Source organism: Crocodylus siamensis, chromosome 9 (assembly GCF_052110815.1).
Source record: "Crocodylus siamensis isolate JL-2025a chromosome 9, ASM5211081v1, whole genome shotgun sequence".
Lineage (NCBI taxonomy): Eukaryota > Metazoa > Chordata > Crocodylia > Crocodylidae > Crocodylus > Crocodylus siamensis.
The window spans coordinates 62,502,061-62,508,676 of NC_143403.1; the positions used below are offsets into that span (position 1 = coordinate 62,502,061).

The 6,616-nt window shown below is 44.5% G+C and overlaps 1 non-coding gene across 1 annotated transcript; it reads left to right on the plus strand.

The window, feature by feature from the left end:
• Positions 1–6,090: 6,090 nt before the first annotated feature.
• LOC149857761 (U2 spliceosomal RNA) lies at positions 6,091–6,283 on the plus strand. Its single transcript, XR_016444358.1, has one exon. It is a non-coding gene; the product is annotated as a U2 spliceosomal RNA (small nuclear RNA).
• Positions 6,284–6,616: the final 333 nt, after the last annotated feature.

Consider the following 6,616-nt stretch of genomic DNA (forward strand, 5'->3'; position numbering starts at 1 on the left):
ATGAAAACCCTTTGGGGCAGGGGCTGTTCCTTTGTTATTGGGGCACACAGTTCTTGGCACTGTGGGGCTCTAGGCACTCTGCACATTTAAGAAAACTGCCCCAATCCAGTCTTGCCACTGGCCCATTTTTTGGTTAATCAGCCTTCTGTTTGGGCAGCTGAAACTCGGGTGTCTGCTTGTGGTGTTCTTTAAAAGGGGATGCTAGAGCAGACTGTGGGTTAGCTGATCCCCTTTGAAGACTGCAGATAGGAAGAAGCAAAAACCCGGCCTTCAAGTGACTAAACTTGTGGTCCAGAATGTTAGCAAGCGTCCTGGATTTCTCTTGGTTCCTGCCAACGTCTGAAGCACATCTCATGAAGACCTAACAAGTGGGAAGTGACCCTGCTGCACTTCACTGTCAGGAATGAAGTGGCAGGGGAGGACAGAGAAGGGAACTGACACAGAAAAAGAGGATGCTGGGAGAGGATATAAAAGAAAAGAGTGAGGTTCCTTAATGTACCATGAGAAGCAATGGCTCAACCCGAGGTCAATGGTCTGAGCTGGTAGACTTCACTTCAACTCTTGCACTGATTTCACTGGGCTTTGGAACAGGTCCAAAGGCACAATCTTCTGAAATGATTCCAGGAAAAGCAACGTTTTTTGCTTCCAACCAGACTGTTTTAGAACAGAGAAAGATTTAGTCTGACATTCAGGTCCCACAGCGTGAAACACATTATAATCTCGACATTTTTAAATATGGACTTTACGCACACATGCATGTGCGTGCGTGTGCACACACACGTGTGCTAAATGCCCTTGTTGTTCCACATAAATCAGAAACCTTAGTGGTTCCCATAAAATCATCTGAATGGTAAAGTGCTGAAAGGAATTGCACCCCAAAACTTGGGACTGATTTTATATTGCCTCAAACCTCCTACTGCCTTTGGTATAACAAAGGACTAAAATGTTAACGGGGCAGACTATTACAGGTAGAAATGATTGCCTGAGTTACAAGGCAATAGAGAATGAGGACATCAGACTACGTTGTAGGTGATTCCAGTTTTCACCTGACTACTTTGTGTTTCTTCAGAGCAGTGTGGCTTAGTGGCTGGAATGGTGGACTGGTGTTCAGGAAACCCAGATACTAATCCCAATTTGCTGCTGGTCTGTTGGTCGATTTGGAACAAGTCTGTGCCTCAGTTTCCTCATTTGCAAAATGGGGCCATTTTTGTAAAGGGTATTAAAATCTTCTAACGTAAATTGATATAACTATAAGACATTTATCACTACTAATTCCACCACAAGCAGTCCCTGAAAAACAGCACTTCGGATTCGGTCCCTCTGGGTGTATTTCAGTATGGGTTGCCGTGACTGCTTTGACTCTACAGGTGGCCCAGCTAAGGAACGAGGGGCAGGTCCAGAAGGAGACGACTTGGTGTAGAGATCTCAGGCAGGGTGTTCAAGTTATATGAGAATATCCATTAAGGTTTGGGCAAGAACTACATGCTCTTCTCTTTGGGTACACACAGCCGTATATGTAGATCAATTTAGTTAGACACTTAGATCATCCTAACCCTATCTGGGCAGGCTCATTTACATAAATTAGTACACCTGAGGACTTAGATCTGGATTGGGTTAACCCAATTTATTGAATGGCTGTATGTGTTTGGAGCGCAGCCCTCACCTTAGCCCTGGGGCTGCGCTCTTCCTACCCCTCTGACCCTGACTGAGCTATTTTTAGACCCTGGACAAATCGTCTGTGCCCCGCTGTGGACCTACCAACACAATTTCCTAGACCTCCTAGCCCACCCCAATCCGATACACCCTTCCTCCTACCCTATGTTACTTGCACTGGTTTCCCCGCTCAGCTTCCAAAAGTGGCAGACACCTTTACACGCTGCTCCCAGTCTGCATTCACATGGCTTGAAGTAAGTTGCATGAATATAGACTGGGTGTTGTGAACGGCAGTATGCCATCCTTCATTCACTGCTTTCCAAAGGTTTCAGTCTTCTCACAAGGTTGCAGGGTATGTCGGCTTTAATCCAGGTCTCAGACTAGCTGCAGTCAAAAGCCAAATTGGGAGTGATTCCAACAGTATGCCTCATTAATATTCTAATAAGGAATTAATATACAGCTAGTTATTATAAATCTTAGAGACTACTTCAGCCTAGCAAGCAAGGATTAAAGAAGCTGTTTGATAGCCAACCAGCCAAAGCTCAGACATGGCTTGTAGCACTAGCAGCAATACTAAATATTTGTTTTATAGTGCTGCAATTCAGACTGAGGCTCCATGGTGCTGTGATCCTTGCAAAGATCCCTGCTCTGCCTTTGCAGTATAAAGACACAGACAAACATTGAGTGGGTAATGTGGGCATGAGCAAATTTAGCATGGTGAAGAATTGGGCCTGTGTTGCTATTTGTATTGCTGGGTTTGTTTTTCCTTTTGAACTGGGGTTGGTGAGAGATGGAGGAGGAAGAGGGATTTTAGGGCTTGAGTAGAAAAGGTTAAAATAATTCCAGATATGAGCAAAATAATATTCAGTGATGGGCTAGTATGAGACCCACTTTATTAACTTCACGTATACATTTTAAGGTTCTCTCTTAACTTCCTGTGTACAGAGAAGGGGGAAGAAATGAAAGGAGATGCATGAGATTCCAGAAGACTTTCTTGCCTTGGAAAAAAATGGAAGTTAAAGTCTCATCCCGTGGGCCTGCCAAGTGTTTTGAAGAGCTGACTGAATTTCTAGAATGGGCTGCTTTAAATGCATGGGGGTGACAGCCTCTAGATTTCAAAAATAATAATTCTTTAGGCATGGCGATTAAATGAAATCAAGTCAAAATTAATGGGAAGAGAATCCTAATGCAGTTCTCAAAGGGAGAGTGGTTATTATGGATGTACATCATCCATACACTAAACAATGAATTACAAGAGGCCAAAAGAAAAGTGGAGCCCCTTTATTGTATCTTGCTACGGTGGTTTCCTTGAAGAACACACGCGGATTGAATATCAGAGGAAACTATAAAGCTGACTTCTGTCCAGTTTCTGCCCTTCTTTATCCTAGTTTCAGTGCAGCGATGTCACCTGAAACCCACTGAGGATCTGCTCATGGTTTATAGAGTAAGTGTGGAAGTTCACGGTGGGGAAGTGTATACCACAACTGCTATTTTATAGTAACACCATGCAATGCAGCAGAAGGCTATCTTGTCCAAGGCTGTTGATCTGACATATTTCTACAGCACTCAGTTTGCTTTTCAGAAAATAAAAGCTTGGAGAAGTTCTCAATGATTGTATTTTTAGGGCTCTCTTCTCCAAAAGAGACAAGTGAATCAAATGTATCTTCTACTGTAGTGCTGAAAATAATGAAACACAACTCTTAGCATTGGTAGAATTGCAGTCAGTGATATACCTGTATCAGCAATTTATCTGACAACATAAATATAGATTGGTGACAACCATTTTCAACCATTTTTTAAAATAATGACATTTTGATTATATGTTAGCATTTTTCATGGATTAAAAACAAACCCTAGGAAAATAGGTAAAGCCTGGAGCTCTGCAAACGTTCAGTAGTGGCAAAGGGCTAAAATCTTCTCTTGAGATGCATGAAAGCCAAGATAACATTTCCTATTTTATGAATGTGTCCCAGAGCTGGGAATAGGACATATTAGAGTGCTGGTTTCTTCATAGCTCTGTAAATACTAAGGCGGTAGGGAAGAAGGTGCGATAGGTATATTAAAGTATAATGCAAGAACCATCACTGATGTTATTAATCTCACTGGAATTTTACAATGTGCATGATAGTGCTATCGAAATGATAGAGCTTCTTAATAAATGACCAGGCATTTCAGACCTGAAGCTGTGCCATCGAATGGCAGGGTGAATTAAAATAAACATAAAAGCCCGCCTTCGCTTTTACAGCATAACGAAAAAGATAGAAATAAAATTGGTTCTGACCTTGCCCCTTCATGAAATCAGGGCTACATCTTCAAAGGGAAGAGCATAAAAATTTAAAAAAGTCCTCAAGTATATAATGCACATATAGGTGTGGATTTTCCCCTCCATTCAAATTGCTTTATATAGTTGCTGCTGGTACAAGATGTTGCAGGAGGGGCTGTATATGGAATTTCAGAGGAGGTTTCACCAGATCCTTGTGTATTGGGACTAACACTTCCCTACCTCTGCTGGAAATCCTTCTCCTGATGCATTTGCCTTTTTCTTGGCTGCAGCACACTGGTGGCTCAGAGTCATCCTGTGATCAGCGCATGCATCCAGATACTTCTGCAGTTCTCTTCTTCCCATATAATAGCAGAACTGCTTTCTGTTAGTCCCCAGGTGTGTGACCTTGCCCTGTGTATCAATGAATTTCAGCCCATTCCTGTTACTGTAGTCTGTAAAGTCATCCAGCTCTTCTCATCCTCCTCTGCATTGCAGATGGCCCCTACCTTTGTGTCATCAGCAAATTTCATGACCCACCCCTACTATCTGTGTCGAAGTCTTTAAGGACCAACAAGATTTGGTTCTAGGACTGATACTTGAGGAACTCTCCTCCTAAGGTTGCTCCAGCCAGACGCTTTTCCTTTCAGCACTCTCTATTGCTTGTCTTAAGCCATGTCCTTATGCACCTTACGATTCTGCAGCTAATCAATACATTTCTGCCTTAACTAATAGTTGCCCATGTGACACTGTATCAAATGGTTTGTTGATGTCCAGGTGAGATCTACCACATTTCCTTCTACTATAAATTAGAGCAGCCTGCAGGCTGCACTCACTCAAGCCATAGACAGAGACATGGGTATGGCCTGCCCTGGACTGACAGCGCCAAAGATAATTTAAAGTCTGCGCTGGTTTTGGCCAACGCTCTGCATTGGATAAAACAAATACACTTTTATTGCCTGGCAAGCAGCTATTTATTTTCTGCCTCCTAAGTACACAGCTGTTCATAACAGAACTTTACATCAGCTCTTACCACCACTGTTTCTATATGATTTTAATGAGCATTCATCCCTATGAAATCATTTTCACAAATTGCTACATTCTTTCTGGAGGCAGCAACCTTTCAGCTAGTATAATTGGCCCCGAATCTATGAGGCCTCTGTAATCAGAATACATTCCTTGGGAAACCTATAAACCTTATTACAAATATCAAAGAATCGTTCAAATGGCAGCAATGCTATTGGAAGTTGTAGCATGTGAAAACATTGGCTGTAGAATTTTTCGGCAATATTTTATTATTAGTAGTAGTATAAGTATAATAATGAAAACTGTTTCTCAAAGTTTGTGATCCAGATTTTCAGCCAGTGTCAGTTGCGGAGCTCTACTGATTTCACCAGCTCAGTGTTTGGCTCTCTGTATACCAAATCAAACCTGAGATTTAGGAAGGGGATTTTGTGAACTGTCCTTTGGGCTAAGTACAGATAGTCAAAAAGCCTGAGGCTGAATTGATTCAGTCTTTGCAGGTTTTGTAAGATGCAGAGATTAAACTGAAAAACAACTGGACATACATTTACCTGTGATTCAGGAATTGCAGCCATATGCCTGAAGTGGCTTAGGCTAGAAATCGTGGGGTGCTACAGCATGGCTCTCTGGCATGTAGCCAGCATGGGCTGTGTATTCACTTCCTCTTCCTGCTGCCCCTGAGGTCTCTGGGATTTGCAGTCCACAGTCACAGCAGCAGGACTCTCCAAAGTTGCTCATCACTTCCTCTTCCTGCTTTCATGTGCCTCTAGGATTTACAGAATCATAGAGGCTAGGGACAGACATTCAAAAAGCTGGCGCCTGAACTGATTCAACCTTTGCAGGTTAGTCTAACCTGCCTGGGCTGAACTGGTTTGTAACTGGACAAACATACTTTCTGGACTAAGGTAATGCCTGCAGGTGCTCAGGCCAGGTGCAGGGGGTGCTAGAGTCAGCCCTTGCTTGCAGGGAAGCTGTGCTGGGGGCAGCATGGCCAGCCCAGGCTGAACTGACCAGAGAGGGGTTTAATTTCCACTTCCCTGTGTCACTGGCAGGGACCCAAGCCGGGTCTGCCTGCACTCCCCTCTCGCTGCTGCAGCAGCAGTGGGGAAACATGGCCCCTGAGGCAGAGGTGGGCAGGGAGCAGAGTTAGTTTCCTCTCTACCCCCTTGGCAGCTGGGTGGCTCAAATGCACTAGCCTATTTTTATGGTAGTACTCCGATATGTCCTCCATTGGAGGTCTATATTGAGCAGATTCTTTTTGGTATTGGGTGGTGGAACCGGAGCGTGCTCCATCCACTCCATGCATTGACCTGGTATTGCAGTGCTTCCAGGACCGGTGCAAAAAAACAGGGAAAAAAAAAAAAAGGCTCTCTGCCCAGAATAGGCCCCCGGCTGTCCTGTCCACCGGAGGGAGGAGGAATAACCCTGTCTCTGCCCCTCCCTGCAGGAGCCCTGCCTAGCTGTGCCCCCTCCCCACCCCTGCAGTGGAAGGGAACAGGGCCCTTACTTGGGGGCAGTAGCCCCTGTCACACTATGGAGGAGAGCAAGCCCCTTCCCAGTGAAGGGCTGAGCTGCAGGCTTGGGCTGTGTGTGGCAGCACCGGGGTGTGGAGCATGCCAGAGCCCTGCAAGCTCCCACTTTCTGGCCTGGAGCACGGTGGCGGTGGTGGTGGCTGGGCTG